This window comes from Haliotis rubra, unplaced genomic scaffold (genome assembly GCF_003918875.1).
Source record: "Haliotis rubra isolate DU_JTF1 unplaced genomic scaffold, ASM391887v1 Scf65, whole genome shotgun sequence".
Taxonomy (NCBI): domain Eukaryota; kingdom Metazoa; phylum Mollusca; class Gastropoda; order Lepetellida; family Haliotidae; genus Haliotis; species Haliotis rubra.
The window spans coordinates 2,407,692-2,424,847 of NW_025767357.1; the positions used below are offsets into that span (position 1 = coordinate 2,407,692).

General features: G+C 39.6%; 1 long non-coding RNA gene across 1 annotated transcript; it reads right to left on the reverse strand.

The window, feature by feature from the left end:
- Nucleotides 1–887: 887 nt before the first annotated feature.
- On the reverse strand, nt 888–14,248 carry LOC124257148. The gene is made up of 4 exons (XR_006893191.1): nt 14,238–14,248; nt 14,179–14,182; nt 11,563–11,568; nt 888–995 (listed from the first exon to the last, which is right to left on the reverse strand). It is a non-coding gene; the product is annotated as an uncharacterized LOC124257148 (long non-coding RNA).
- Nucleotides 14,249–17,156: the final 2,908 nt, after the last annotated feature.

Genomic DNA, 17,156 nt, shown 5'->3' on the forward strand with positions numbered 1-17,156 from the left:
CTGACGGAAGCTTCAAAAGACACTGGTTACAGGAACGTAGAGTTCTCTCAGGTTTGTATTCTTGGATGAGTTCAGAAATGTACGGAGAAGCATCGCGGTGGATAGCACGGAATGTCAGAGTCATCACTTTAAACTTGATTCTGTCCTCAACTTTGAGCCAGTGGAAATCTTTCAGGACTGGGGTGATATGTACTGATCTTCTGGTTCTTTTGATTAGTCAAGCGGCAGAATTCTGGACTTTCTGAAGTTTAAAGACGTTTTGGCAGCCCGAGAAGAAGGGAGTTGCAATAATCCAGATGGGAGATTACACGGGCTTGAACGAGCAAAGCTGTTGTTTTGTTGTTGATAAACTGTCGTATCTGACTGATGTTTGGGATATTCATGTAAACCTTTTTGCAGACCCGGCCCACATTGCATTCAGCAATGAGTGTGGAATCAAACATGACACCCAGATTTCTAGCCTCCTGGCTACGTTCGATGACACAAGATGACAACTTAAGAATGTGAAGAGTTAACTTTGGTCTCATGGCTTTTGATGTAATCTCAAGCCTCTCAGCCTTTTCCTCATTCAGCTTTAAGAAATTTATGGTCATCCAAGTCTTGATGTCTCTGTGCACTCTGCAATTCTGGAGAAAGCAGTATTGGTTGAGGTGTTATCCTTCGGCTTGAATGATAGATACAGCTGTGTATCATCTGCATATAGATGAAAGCAAAGGTGTGTGCTCTAGCAATATCTCCAAGTGGAGAGGTGTACATCGTGAAAAGTATAGGTCCCAGGGCCGAACCTCGAGGAACACCATACTTGAGCTCTGTCATTTAAGAGCTACAACCATCCACATGCACAGCCTGGTATCTGTTTGACAGATACTAATTTAGCCAGAGTAGCGCTTCTCCAGGAACCCCAAATCTATCCTCTAGAGTACGAAGTAGTATTCCCTGATCGATAGTATCAAAGGCAGAGGAAAGATCAAGGAGTATGAGTACTGCTGCACCATCTTTGTCAACAGCCTGGAGAAGATCGGTCTGAACATGAACAAGAGCAGTCTCAGTACTATGCCCTTTTCAGTAAGCATACTGGATCACTTCCAATTGACCGGTACTCTTCAGATGCTGGTTTAATTGTGAAGCAACAACTCGTTCAAGTAACTTGTATGCAAACGACAGATTGGATACAGGTCTATAGTTTTTTAAAACCTCTGCATCCAGTTGTTTTTTTTAAGCAAAGGTGACACAAAAGCTTTCTTAAAATCTGCAGGAACAGAAAATTCAAGAAAGGATTGATTTACAATGTGAGTCATCACAGGAACAACCTCATCCAGACAGTCCTTTGAGGAGCCATGTCGTAACGGGTCCAGGTAGCAAGATTTGTTTGGACATAGAGAGATAAGTTTCCTGGTTTCGTTCTCGTGAATCTGGGAAAATGAGGACAGTGATGTATGATTATCAGGAACGCCACTGGTGGGGATGGTGGTAACAGGTCTCACAGTTCTACTTTCCAGACTGGAACGAAGAGTTTCAATATTTTCCGTGAAATACTTGTAGAATGTATTTACCATTTCGAGTTTAGAGTCATAGTTTGGTAGAGGGTTTGAATGCTTCTTGAACAAAAGTCTGTCACACAGTCGATAAAGATCCTTTTGGCCATTAGACTGTGCAATTGCATCATTGTAGAAGGTGTTCTTTGCCTCGTATACAAGGGCATTGACAGCATTGCGCTGGGCAGAATGCATCTCTTTGAAGACTACCAGATCAGACGATCTCATCCGCCTCTCCAACTGTCGTCGATACTGTTTTGCTGCCCGGATTTTGTCATTGTACCAAGGTTCTTTTGAGTGAACTGTTACAATACGTTTGGATATCGGAGCAAGGTCATTAATGACTTTACGGACTTCACTATCATAACGACAGGCACATGCTTCAACACTAAGCTCAGATTATCCTTCAAGTACTGTGGAAAGAGCTGACTTCAAAACCGGAAGACTGATACAATCCCATTTCCGGAATGATAGTTCCTGTCTTGGTCTTCTGGGTATAGAAAAGCTTGCTCTAGCGAGGATAGCAAAATGATCGGATTGAACTAACTGATCAACGCCGGTGATCTTTAAGTTGAGTTCCTCGTCTCTAGTGATGATGAGATCTAGAGTATGTTCTCGAACAGAGACATGCTGAACGAGTCCATGTGAGGAAAGAATACACAAAAACTCTTCTGTATCTGAGAGATGAACATTATCAACATGTATGTTGAAGTCACCTAATATCAGAAGTTTACCAGGGACACTGTTAAGGAATTCCAGAAAACAGGCAAACTCAGTAAGAAAGTCTTTTCCATCGTGACACGTTCTATCGGGAGGCCTATATATTGCACATACCATCAGTGTCTGACTGTCATTCTCAAGTCCAATGATCAGACTTTCAAAAGATAGGAGGTGAGGTGAGGTCAAATTGGGTTTTACGTCGTGCTTGAGAATATTTCGCTCATATGACGACGTGCATGCGTGTGTATGTGTATGTGCGGCTGCTTGTACTAGCCCAGACGTAAGCTGGTTTTATAGTGCTAGCCCACTGAGATGCCATGCCGCAGTGAAGCATGAATACGCCACTCAGACACATTATACTGACTCCGAGCCGACCAGTCCTTGTTGAACCCATTAATGCCGAGCGCCAGGCAGGGACCAACAAGTACCATATTGATCGAACCCGCGACCTTCCGCTCTCCGGGCGGACGCTCTAACCACTACACCACGGAGGCGGTCCCAAAAGATAGGAAGGTTTGTGGAGGAACTAGTTTAGAGAATTTCAAAGTGTCCTTGTAAGAATAGCAACACCACCACCACCACGCTTTACCGCCCTAGCAGTTTAGGCGAGTTTGAATCCATGTGGTGTTATGCTATCTACCGTCACTTGGTCCTGTTAAAATCAGGATATCAAGTTTTTGGTCAAACAGCAAATCCCTTATTGAATTGGCCTTATCACTTGAAGGTGAGTTAGGTTTCACGGATCTGGCGTTTAGCACTCCAATATTTGTTTTTGAAGTCTTTAAGGTAGGGGAAATGTTTACATGATTTTTTATTTTGTTTCCACCTCGACAGCCTCTTCTGGTCTTTTTCACACTACATATTGACATATACCTCAAAAGTTGAAGTGTTGAGAGAGGTATAGTAAGCTTCTGTATCTTCCTGCACAGTTCATCAGCTGGATAGAAAAGCAACAAGAAGACAAAGTCATCAATATCCCCCGCAATGGCAAAATACTCTTCATGAATATGTCTACGAGTTATGATTATGTCAAAAGTTTTGGTGTGTATATAGAAAGGTGGAAGGAGATTATTGAAAGGTTTTAAAAGTTCTGCTTGGCATGGAAATGCAAAGATATTTTATTCAGAAACCCCAAACTACCTAAAGGCACCAGTACACCACAAGACCAATCTATGTGCCAAGTTTGGTGAAGAAACATTGAACGGTTTTAGAGTTCTGCTCCGGAAAAGAGCACTACCACCAATTTCAGTCTAAGTCAAACTTGTTGCCCTGGAAACGCCAAAAATATTTAATTCAGAATACCAAAACTACACGGACGGAGTCCATTTTAATATCCCCCGCAAAACGCGTTGCGGGGGATAACAATGAAGTAACAATGAACAGGTTAGCAAAGAGCACACATGCATTGTTCTCCAAACACATTACAGCTTAGACCAATAAATCATCACACCTCAAAACGAACACTGGGGAAGTAATATTATCAATGCTCTTTTCGACTTGCTTTTCGAGTCTGACCATTCGGCCGTGTATTATCAATTGTTTAGTGATAAACTATCCGTTTGATCCTTGTCTTTATAAATGTTATGCTAATAGGTGAAATACAATGTATTACTGGTTATAGTATAGTATAGTATAGTATAGTATAGTATAGTATAGTATAGTATTGCACATATCCGCATAAGTTTACCTCGGTTATGTATACGCAAACTTGATGTTTCATTCATACAAAATCAACGCCATTCTCACTATTCCCTGTGCGTTTCTATTGTTCAAAGAATGTATTATTGTATTTGTACATTCCAATTGTTTTAGTGAAGTTAAATACATCACTACTTCCACGTTGTCTTCAGTAACCAGTATATTGTTGCTTGTATTGAAATGATGGTAATGTCCTTTTGATGACCCATGGTCCCTAGTCTGCAACTGGTGATCTACCTTCAGTTGTTGGCGATCTACAGCCTGTTTTTATATTGTATCGTCCTCTATAGTTAAACTGTTTTAGATTTAATCACTAGTTTCAAATATATATCTGTGATACTCTAGTTGTTTTACTGTCCTTCGTTGATTTATTTTTTATCATTATAAATCTATAACTTGTTCTAGTCACGATATGGCTGAAATATTGCCGATGTGACTTTAAATCTTAACTCACTCCTTTTGATGAATCCGGTTGCTTCGTTGATTTAATAAATCAAGGCACAGCCCATTGAAATATTCGACCATTCGTATGGTTCAAACACAATTTCTGCAGACGGAGTTTTATGTACAATTTGTTTTCTGACGCAAATTTTGTTTTTGTCATCATTGCTTCCACTTGCCTTCAATAACCATTACCTTGTCTCTTGAATTGAAATGAGAGTACTTTTTATCATTCCGTCTCTTTTATCCGCTACATCTCCCTTTTGCAAGCAATATACTTTGCTTCAACTACAGACCATGGTGGGAGCTGCGACACAGCCGACGGCAAATTTAATCCTGTTGGGACAGTAAATGAACGAACGTGGCCCTCACAAACTTGTACTTGATGGGAGCGCCTTCGTTATTGAACAGAAATCTCATTTCGTCATTAATGGGGAAATCACGGTGTGATTCTTCTCATAAAGACTTTTTTTGTCTTGAGATCTACTTTTAAATTAAGAAAATAGAGAATGTTTTTGCAACAGTATCCGGAAATTGAAGGGAGCTTCGAGCACCGAAGGCCCAAGTTGGGTAAATTGTTGGGAGGAGGTTGCTTGCTGGTTTCAAATATCAGTACATTCTGTTCAACCATACTTTAACCATGACTTCTTTGATGGGCATGTTAGAACCATCACTTGCTTGACAACGACATTAGAATCTATGTCGAAACGTCGCCTCCACAGAATAAAAGAAGTTGTATATCCATAATAATTATCATTATTCTTCATACTTTAACCATAAAAGAAATGTTGGTGAAGTGATGCGTGTAATAACTTTACGTTACGGAATATGATTCTGCCGAAAATCGTCGTTGATTAATGGATGGAGTAGAACCATGGCAACGCTCTCGTGTGCGACACACGAAAAATATGTTTACAGGTATGAGGGCAGTATGATGTCATCTGCTCCATCTTTGGCTTCTTACAGCCTCGATGCTCCAAGAAATGATGCTAAGGTAAGAATTTACTACATGCAGCGTTTACTCGTACAACCGAGTAATATCCTCAGAATTAAACAAAGGTGATTCAGAGATATTGTCGGATTTCATCAAGCACACGGGTGTGATGTCTCTCATCCAGTTATCCTTGTTTTAGCTGGAAATGCCATCAACACATCACATTATTGTATTGCGTTTGACTATAGACAAGAATCAGGATATTCAATAGTTTTCTGGACGCATTATCAGAAGAATTCAACCAGTCGTAATGGGTTCTTCCATATTACGCAACGTGGCATGCAGTTGAAGTCAATATAACATGTATGGTAGCATGGAGATGACCTTGCAGTCAAGAACGAAAAAATCGGAAACAGTGCAAGGAAAACTGAACTGACAAATATGCTTCTCAGTTTGTTTACGAATTAAAAAAATGAGCCATGTATGTCTTCAGTTTCAGGAAGGACAAATATTTTATTACGAGTTTTACTTGCGCCCTCGTTTTAAAGGGCCAAGACGTCCCTTTGATGTGATGGAGCTGCTTTTATTACTCGCGTGAGACGACTCAAGGGAACAGCATAAGTAACTTCCGCATATCAAACCTTTGCGAACTATTATCAAGGAAACAAAACAGAGGGCGAAAGTATTCCAAGAAAGGCGACGCCACAAGTGATCACTTTCGCATTTTATCAACAATTTTAATTTTTTGAAACTTTTTTCTTTCCACTCACCTAAAGCGCTCTACGTTAACAATATCGCTCGAAGGATCCTTTTTGCTTCATAGTGGTTAGAGCGCCTACGTTTTCAAAGAGCATTGACATATTGCTAAAAGAATGGTCAAATAAAGCTGCACGGAGAGCAGAAATCGTCAATAAATGCTTAAAACGCATATTGCACGATGGAAGGCAAGTTACAGGCAATTAACATGGCTAGAAGCTCATAGTTTTTCAGAGCTGTTTCCAATTCGAAGGATATCCTGTCGTTTTAGCATTTAGCACAGATTTTTATATTTTATCATGATGTTGAACTTAAAAATATGAAAGGGAAATATGGGATGTTAAAAGGTGCATATGAAGAACGCAGGGTGCACGCGATGCAAATGATCGCATGATTATGTAGCCAGATTGCAGAACTTAAAAGTTCTAAAAAACGTATTACCTATCGTGTTGCATTTCAAAAACAGTAGTAACGTTTATTGGTGGTTTCGGCTGGACACGAAGCAAGGAGCAATGACTGATTGAGTGACTGAGTGCTGTAACCACCCGGCTATCCATCTCATGGCGTATTTGAATAAGAGGGATTGCGTGGAGTCAGCAATGTTATTGCATCAAACTATCTTATGTGGTGTTATGTCGAAGATAAATGTACATATAGTGTACCTCTACGTTATGATGTGCGTTTTTGTGGATCCACTTTCAGTCCATGATGACATCTCCCTTCGTTAGGATACACGTACACCTCGGTTTAAAGATCCGTCCACGGAACGCTTAGTAAATTGTGAGACCCCCTGCTTCCGTCCAAAATCCGTCAGGGTTCAGCTTTCAACTTTTAAAACTATTCGGCCTTATGAGTTTAACCAAAATTAATGTAACGAAAACCGACAGAAATGGTTGATGGCACTCCATTCATACGTGGGGGTACGTAAGTCCCAAAACATTCAAAGTAAATTTAAACATACCATTATTTATTAACCGTAGAATATATGTTATTTTAATTAATGGCTAAATTGTCTAAACCTGCTTACAGCTGAAGGGATGGTGTAAATCCAGCTAGGGTTCATGCAGAAAGCAAATGTATTGTAAGTCCCCAAGGTCCCTAGTATAGTGATGTACCTTCAGCTATTGGCAATCTATAGCCTGTTTTCATATTTTATTGTCGTATATAGTTAAACTGTTTTAGAGTTCATTACTAGTTTTAAATTGAAATTTGAAACTAGTTATTTCACAGTCCTTCGTTGATAGGGTTTTATAAGTTACCATTATTTATTATGAAATTATAATTTGTTTTTATTGCCGATGTGACTTAAAATCTTAACTCACTCACTCACTCACTCATACTCCATTCATATGCAGATGCCATGGCGCTCGGAACCGATCGGATATATGGAACTATATATGTCAGCAACAATATAGTGGTGCCGCTGCAGTTGTCACTTTCGGACTTTTTCGTTTTTATTCATCACCGAAGTATCCTATCACAGTAAGTGATCTGATCGTAATGAGAAAGGTGTTATACGACATTATTACATGACGGGTAGATTTCCGCCCTTCTGATTGGCCCATTTGGTCACATGACAGCTGTGACGCTAAGCGATGTCAATCTCGCCACGTCGCGAGAGGTTGATATAACAATCCAAGCACCTCCCATGGCTAAAGATAGATTTGGGATATTCCAGCTGTGAACTCCGTACTGCTGAAATTGAGACTTGAAATATTTGAACTGTGATATTTTAAAGATGTTGAAATGTTATTGACTGTTGAAAGATATCTAAAAGATTGTGATAATACACAAGTTGAATTTTTAAAAAATGCTTTCATTTACTAATACCGCCTCTGAAAGCTGTAAGCCTATTCCAGCTTATATTGAGTCTCTCCTATGTCACAGAAGAACAGTACTTTTGTCACATAATAAAACAGTTATTGACTTCAGTTCGGTTGATGCAATGGTTTATTGACCCTGGACATGTGACAATATGACAATATGACATGTCGATAAATCAATGAATCAACCTTACTAGAAGTCAATAATTATATAGTATGTTCCTATGGTGGATTTCATTTTTTTGGTATCGCCAAACCTTTATATTCAAGCGATATGATGAGTGTGGCACGTGAAGAGCAATGCAACGATCCACAGCATGGAGAGTATGATAACACTAAACCAGAAGAGATAGAGCCTGACCACCTTTACACTTAAAGAGCCTCTTTCGACAGGCGAATGGCACTGGGAACAATTATATACATGGAATTCTAAAGATCTTGTGTTCTATGCAACCAACCCTGGTCTTAAGATTGCGTACCCTGCCAATGTAGATAATTATCCGAAGTGATGCACAGTTTGACCAAAAGTATGGCGAATAGCGAATCGATTCCAGGGCCATAGGTTTCTGACACACGTCAGAGATGACGGCCTGGACCAACGTTGCGTGATGCTTCTTCTCGCGTGCAGCAATGCTATGAAAACGTTGCATTAGTTCTTTTCTTAACCAACTATCGGCGTCAGCTAAATCATACCTTTTTAAAAAAAAGTATCATTATGAAGATCTCTCAGCTGGCCTGTTTTTGTCTTTAATCAACTGATGCATACATCGCAATACTCAAAGAGTTAGCTAAGTTTCTTTTTCTAAATTCCGCCAAACATGCGTATGATTTGATTTAATTTACGTGAAAGGACACAGTGAAAACACTAATTAGTTATATTACTAGATGCGATATACGTTCCAGAACCATTGTTGACCATGTGATCAAAAAGACCAGTTCTTTTATTCCCCAATAACACACAGTATCCCTCCAGGCCAGCTCGCTTCTTTCTTTGTGTGTGTCGGCTTTTATGGGTAATCGCCAGACGATTGTTTTCAAACTCTTTGGAGAACACAAAGCGTCATGGCCAGGGGCGAGGAACTAACGAAGCTTCTCTCTGAGTCTTCCAGAACTCAGCTTGATGGACGCTCCTCTGTAGATAAGTATGCCCTTGCTTCAAAGTATTAACTCAATCTTGTTTAATTATACACCGCCTGGGAACTGGTCCGAAACAGTGGAAGAGATAATCAAACAGGCGAGTTAATTTCATAAAGGTGAATCATTTTTCAAGGGAATATAATCCCTTGCTTCCTTCTTAGTTGCATTGAATAGTGTATTTTTAGGTTTGAAATATTGAATAGTTCATTGAATAGCCCCTTTTAACGATTTGGTTCTTACATATTTCAATTTGGTTTTGAAAGAAAGTAGCCCTACGACTGAAAGGGTAAAATTGACGGATGAAATCAATATATGATCGTTAATATACGTTGTATATCAAGTAGTCAATTATTTAAAAACTGCTAAACTATAGCAAAAGGCTTGACATTTGCCTCTTTAATATGATACAGCAATTTGTATGTGCACTGGCATTTGAATCGGAGGGGAAAAGGGTAACAATCGATCGAATGTGGCGATTAATCTTAGTTATCAGGTCGATGGTATCATCAGGTGATGAGTAAACAGGCAACCACATCAGATAATATGACAATGTTTACATTTTTCAATTAACTAGTGCTATCCAGTTGTAAAAAAATCAATTTTCGTTTTCAGAAAATAATGAAAAAAGGCCGTAAAATCTTCAATTTGGCGTATGATATCATTTAGCATGGCGTCCCAGGGCGAAAGAGCTGGGGAACTTCACTATAGTGTGTTAACATCTCCCATAGGAGAAGATTCATCACTGATGCCGAGTAAAAGCCGGGTCGTACCCTTTAACTGTTTCTTAAAATAGAGTCTCTGGAATTGTTAATATTGACTTGAGAAGCGGATTTATCATGCTTTTGCAAGAGTAAACTGTTAAAAAAAGACGGTTAGTTGTGCTTCACTGGTCATTTGAGAGACTCAGATGGTGCTTGTGACTGGAATTTATAGATATGTGTGACATACGAAACCTACAACGCAAGACCATCTTGATTGTCATGATAACGTTTATGAGCCAATTCACCTGATGCAAGTTATTGGGTTCTTCTATAAGTCATACTATTGCAGGACAGCTGGTTGTTTGTCGTTACAGACGCCAGTGTACTTATCAGACACTTAACACAACCTGCGATTGAAACCGTTTGGGTTTTTTTGTGTAAAGAAGATAACCACGTTTTTCGAACACACATCCACACACGCGCACGCTCGCACACACGTATTGGGATAGAGGTAATGAAATGATAGTGAAGGTGTTACTTCGAAAAATCTTACTTTAGATCACCTTTCGTACTGCCTCCATTCTGCCTTGAAACCGGATACACTCCCCTCCCGAGAACATCCCTCAGATGCCCTATGGGGGACATTTCAGGTTGCTTAGCGGGCCTGTCCAGTGTCAATATGCCATGTTGTCGGAGACATTCAACGACTACAGGGGCACCACGAAGTGTGACATTGTCATCTTCCATTACAAAACTTGTGCAGATTATTACAACTAATCAAATAACGACAGAACGCCAAATTACATCAAAATATCACTGACTTGTCAATAACAAATAACCAAATCTCATTTGTGAATCATGATTAATGCCGCCCTGCACCTACACACTACTGACCCTATACCTATCATGGTCAAGAGTTGCAGGCATACCATCACGTGGCTAGCGATGTGTGGTTCAAAGGCAAAACCTCTTACTTAAGCTGCAAATACGGTATATCACCAATGGCGCCTACCCCAATCTTTGCCGCCTCTGGTTATCTGTTAGAGTGACGCCCTTCATAGAACCCATGCTTCCAGGCATGGATAGTAAAGCTGTTAAAATTCGTCTTCCGTTAACGTACTTAATAATCCCTTTGATAGCAGGAGCAGATTTGAATCTATTGCGTAGTGCAATTGAGGTGAGGGTGAATTAGTAAGCCCTCAGAGTATATTTATTTGTTTTTGGGTTCACCTCAGATATACATAGATGACAGCACTGTGATGTGCTGAAAAAACCCACAAAACATATACGTTTGGGTAAATTAGTGTCCAGTTGTTCATTTAATATGGGTTGTTTTAAAGCAGTGCTTGGAAGCCATTCCCCGGAATAATTATCAGTGGGTCCAAAATACATAACATAATTCTATCGTCCAGATTATCCAACGAAAGCATGTCATGCTTGACTGTATTGATATTTCCATCACAAGGGATAGATACATTGCAGTGTCAAAACAATAAAGAATACTTTTTATACTGTAAATTATCATTTAATACTTGTTTTTTAAAAGAAATAGAATTATTAGATATATTTTGAAAAATATGTTTAAAATAACAAAAATCTGGTAAGTTTAAATTTTACTTTGAAAGTTTTGGGACTTACGTACCCTCTCAGGGGGGACAATAATTTTATGATACTTTAACCCCCTTTGAGGATACAGCCACTAACATTCGCAGTAGCTAATTTATACTACCATTGATAAGATGACAGTTATCTATTTTCAAATTTCGGCTAACGTTTCCTACAATCGGCAGCGGCTGGAGGGATGGTGTAAATCCAACTAGGGTCTATGCAGGTAGCAAAAGCACTGTAAGTCCCCATGGTCCCTAGTATGGTGATCTACCTTCAGTTATTGATGAGCTATAGCCCGTGATTTATACTGTATTGTCTTCTTTAATTAAAATGTTTTAGTTATATATTCGTATCTGTCATACTCTCGTAATTTTACTGTCCATCGTCGACAGGTTTTACTCTTCAAAATAATTTTATTTTTCATTTGTATGAATTGTTTTCGTCACGATATGGCTGAGATATTGCCGATGTGACGTTAAATATTAACTCACTCACTCACTCTCCAACGAAAACAATGCCAACAAATTTGAAACGTGACGAGTGCTAACAATTGTTTAAAACAAGAACAGGACTCAATTGACACTTGCAGCGTATTTAATTCAAGATGTTCAAACCTCGGTCCCCGTTAACTTATACCTAAAAATCCCCATACATGATTTATAGCAATACCAAGTTAATGATAGAGGATAGCGATACGTCCGGTAAGTCGACGTAAGGCATCGGAGCTATCCACAGCATTATAGTCTGATCCTGACATATTGTTTCGTATTAAGGATAACCCAGCATGTATTCAGTAGTTCCCTGAACATGGATTTTAGAAGCTCTCCTTGTGTTAAGATGGTCGTAATTGACATACATTAACATTAACTTACGACTATCTTAGCTCTAAGAGAGCTTCGGAAATCTAGGCCCTTCACTGTTTATGCAGTAAATTATGACAAAGGTTCACTGGGTCTTTTGCTCAAGACATGCTATCTTTTGGGTCACTACTTTTATCACTAAAGAAGGGCAGTCAAACACACTGTTTTAACAGGACAAGCGGCGTTTTAACGACAAATGATCGATTTCTTGTCTATCTCTGCAACAAATGACCTTTTATCCAAACATCGGAGGTCGGATGTGCGTTGTTGGTACTGTTATGCGGGCCCGAAACCTTGTCGTGTTCGCTGGATTCACCTTAGTTAAAAAGGACTCTGATCTGTATTACTTCGAGGTTTCGTCCCTCATAAATATGTCACACAGTTACTCAGGCCAAACTTATTCATTTTCACATTATCTCTAAAAACAAACTGAAACTTACTACTCCTTAGAGAGTTACTGTTGGGAATATTCAATACTGCACCACTTTGGCTGGCATATGGCAATACAACAGGGATTTAGTGGAATGCCGTGGTAAAGCAAACTCATTTGCTCACTTTGTACGTAGACTGAATGAGAGATTATGGGAATTCCAGCTATATTTCGGGCTGTGACACTAGAAGTTTCTCAAGTTGGCACTTGATCCCGGGCCTTCAATGTGAAGACCCGAAATACCCAAGGAGTGTCAGTGAAACGCATGGCCAATAATGGTCGGTTTTGAGGAAACAAGTTCTCCTGTCCTCGAACTGATAATAATCCCACCAGGAAGGGCTGTGCAACGTAGGCTTAACGTAAAGTGAGAAGAGATCCAGAAATAGCATACCTGATGCCATAAGTGTTTTAGTGGCATACCTTGTCAGAATATCATACCAGGTGGAAGTCGCATACCTGGTAAGTTTGTCCTATCTGGTGGAGGTATCTTACCGGTCAAGCCTTGTGGAGGTCTCACACCAATATAAATTGTCATATCTAGTGCAGGTCTCATACCATTCACAATTGTCATACCTGGTGGAGGTCTCATACCATTCGAGCTGGTCATACCTGCTGAAGGTCTCATACCAATCGAGATTGTATTACCTGGTTTGAGGTCTCATTCAAACCTGATGATAATGTCATACCCGGTTTGAGGTATACTACCTGATCTTATTACGGTACACACACACACACACGCGCACACCATCTTCTATATATTATTGACGGAAAGATCACACGAATCTGTGGATTCTGTTGGAAGTGGCAAGGAAGAGCCCTCTCGGATTCTACTTTCGGAATCAACGGATTCGAGGGACTACTCAAGGACGTATTCAACAATTGAAACATCGTAACGTTCGTGTTTTTGCACCCACAACTTTTTTGTTCAAAGTTGGTCCTTAACAGAAACTAATTGATTTTCGTGTTCCTTTCGTCAGATTGTGAAGAGAAAAGAGCGAGGGTCGAACCCTCCAATGTCCCGTATGAAAAACTGTAATCAGTAAACCTCTTGTTGTATGCCAATTTTCAATGAAGCGTTAAAAAAGACTCGTTTCTTCAGCTGAAAACGAGATTTAGGCGAGATTTCATCTGTCTGTGGTAAGGGTTTTATACGGAAGTGCGGACATCTCTTCTGATGAAGCAAACCACACTGAAACATTTCAAGTGACACGTGGAAGTCGACCGATGAAAATTGTATTTCCACGTAAATGGAAAATATCTACAAGAAAGGGTATTGATGAAAATCTCTACAACAATTTAAAGGAAGTGTTCCAGCTTGCTCCCATGGCCTCGTTTCGCATCTCTTGTGGGACACAAATGCTCAAGTGAAATCGATCAAATTTTGTGCCTTGTAAAATCGTTGAGCAGTCGAGGCGTACTGATTAGCACTGTGCTGAATCACACCACGAGATAATTAAGGATATTTTGAAAGAAGGCACTGAGGCATTCAGTAACGTTCATTGTTCTGGGACTGGGACTTCTATGTAAGGGGAGACCACTCTGAATTATTCGATTGAGGTCAAGCTTACTCTATTGTCAATACACATACCCTCACTTCTTAACACTAATTGTTAATCGAAGTTCACTAGCGATCTACAAGTACCTAATTTGGGGTACTGTCGTTACTTTGTGTTCTTCTCCTTGCCTCACGGGAAATTTAATGTGGTTATACATGTATAGCGATTTTTGTTCTATAGTTCACACTGTAGTTCACGGGCACCTACCGGACATGCAATCTATTAGTGTATATTGGACTGTGGTTATTCCCCTGATCAATTGTTGCCAACATTGTTCGCCATTAACTGCTCGTTGTCCTTCAGAATGACATCTCAATAAATGATCTTTACTTAATTAAGAACTGAGGTTGATTTCTCATCGATATTGCAGTGCAATCGTGGATGTGAGGTGAGGTGAGGTGAAATTGGGTTTTACGTCGTGCTTGAGAATATTTCGCTCATATGACGACGTGCATGCGTGTGTATGTGTGGCTGCTTGTACTAGCCCAGACTGAAGCTGGTTTTATAGTTCTAGCCCACTGAGATACCATGCCGCAGTGAAGCATGAATACCCCACTAAAACACATTATACTGACTCCGAGCCGACCAGTCCTTGTTGTACCCATTAATGCCGAGCGCCAGGCAGAGACCAACAAGTAGCATATTTTAACGTCTTTTGGTATGACGCGGTCGGGGATCGAACCCGCGATTTTCCGCTCTCCGGGCGGACGCTCTAACCACTACACCACGGAGGCGGTCTGCAATCGTGGATGTAATGGCATGTAGACGTTTAATTGTTTCATGGAATTTAGGAGTTGTCGCTACATTCGTCTTATTATTAACTCTCATATCGATGCATATTAATGGGGATAACTAAACATAGGACTTTCGCCAATTTCAGCGAGCACCTTTCCACTATTCGCACATTGCTGAAAAAGAGACAATAGAATTGACGTATATTGTCAAAATCATTTATAATCATCGTTGCTAATGAATTTAAACAATTTTCACATAAGATAAAAAATTATTTTATTTTTTTATCCCAACTCACTCACTCACACAATAGCGAGTTAATGCAGTGGGCCATCAGAAAATATGTTTTATTTGATCGGCGGACTGTTTCAGGCTTATCGTTGTCTTGTCTGTATATTTGTGAGACTATGCTAATGCCATCAAATAAAAGAATTACATGTGATACCATGGCATTTGTATGTTTTCTTCATCTGACTGGTTTAGGTGCCACCCATTTAATCTGTTTAGGTCACGCCATCTTTTATTTTCCTAATTATACTGTTTACCTTTATGTTTATTCGCAGCATTATATGCGTTTACATATGTTCATATATTCATATTTCTGTATATATTTATGTATTTACTAGTTTTTAGTCTCTCATAAATCACTAAGTGATTGGTTGTGTACTTTTAGCCTCTGTGTATTATATTTTATATATGTATCAATCAACTGTATGTACACAAGTGAGACTAATAAAATCATTGTCTGTCCGTCACTTCCACTAACGGTCACACAGGAATCGGTGGGCTTGCGTTAAATTGTTGCTCTGAACTATGTCATATGATTGTGTTGTCTTCAGTTCCTGTATGTTACACATACAAAGCTGTTCATGAATTCATTAATATTTCGCATTTTGTTTAAAGAAGTGTCGAAAGTATGCCATTATGGAATTATAGACGCCCAATCCGACGAACACGCTTTACGTAACGCATATTTATAAATACATCGAACAGACTGCATATATTCTTCTTTGTTGCATATGAAATACACTCGACATGCCAATAGAGCTGGCTGCTGACGTTTCGAACATCCTTACTCTGACATGGTAAGTACAACGTCAATATGGTTGTCAGATATAATGAACACTGTTGATCTTTAGTAGACGTTAACTTACATTGCGGACTCAACAAGTCCAATTTACATCCGGGAGTCTGGTCGTCTTTATAACGTACATGCTTCAGTTGGAGTGTTGGACTGAATGCCACGGGCGATCGATAATTAAGAACGTGCATGCTGACGTGGGTATTGACGAAACGCCGTTAGAAGGTGAACAGAACTTAAGATACAGAGATTTAACAGTTAGGGAGGGCGTCTACCCTTACTTTGGTGAATCTAAAGGTCTAAGAAACAAATATACAACCTTGTGGAAATGCACGAGAATATCAACCGACCTCAAAAACATTGACGTATTACCAGCGCGAGTTATGATTCTGCCAGGACTAAGGGGCATAACTCTTTGGAGCAGCCTGATAAGACAGGGTTATGCTCTTAAGGGTGAGTGGGTGAGTTTAGTTTTACGCAGCACTCAGCAATATTCCAGCTATATGGCGGCGGTCTGTAAATAATCGAGTCTGGACCAGACAATCCAGTGATCAACAGCATGAGCATCGATCCATGCAATTGGGGTGCGATGACATGTGTCAACCAAGTCAGCGAGCCTGACCACCCGATCCCGTTAGTCGCCTCTTACGGCAAGCATGTGTTACAGAAGATCAATTCTAACCCGGATCTTCACGGGTATATATTAATGACGCCATTGACACCTACTGAATAACTGGTGTGTCTTCCTCCAGTATGTTGCAGATACTGTCATTGGATGTGATTTACAGAAATTAATAACAATTCGTTTTACGCCTATCAAATAACGTCAAGCGTAATAGTTTCAGATCCTCCGATATTTGTGTTGCTGTTTAACATTTTAGGAAATTAATAAAGAATCCCATTTTCAACACTGGATGTTTTATATGAAAATATACAATAAGACGTATCAGTTTCTGAACTGCGAAACAAAAATCGATGTATGTACACAAAATATATACAGGATCATACTTTTGTAAGTCAATGTGAGTGGTGACTTTTTTCAAGTGTCCAAAAGGTCAATAGAAAACTACGTATGAATTATCTGGGCGTTTTTACCAGTCTTTTCAGTTATTTACTGAAAGATTAATCTGAAAGCTGAGTATTT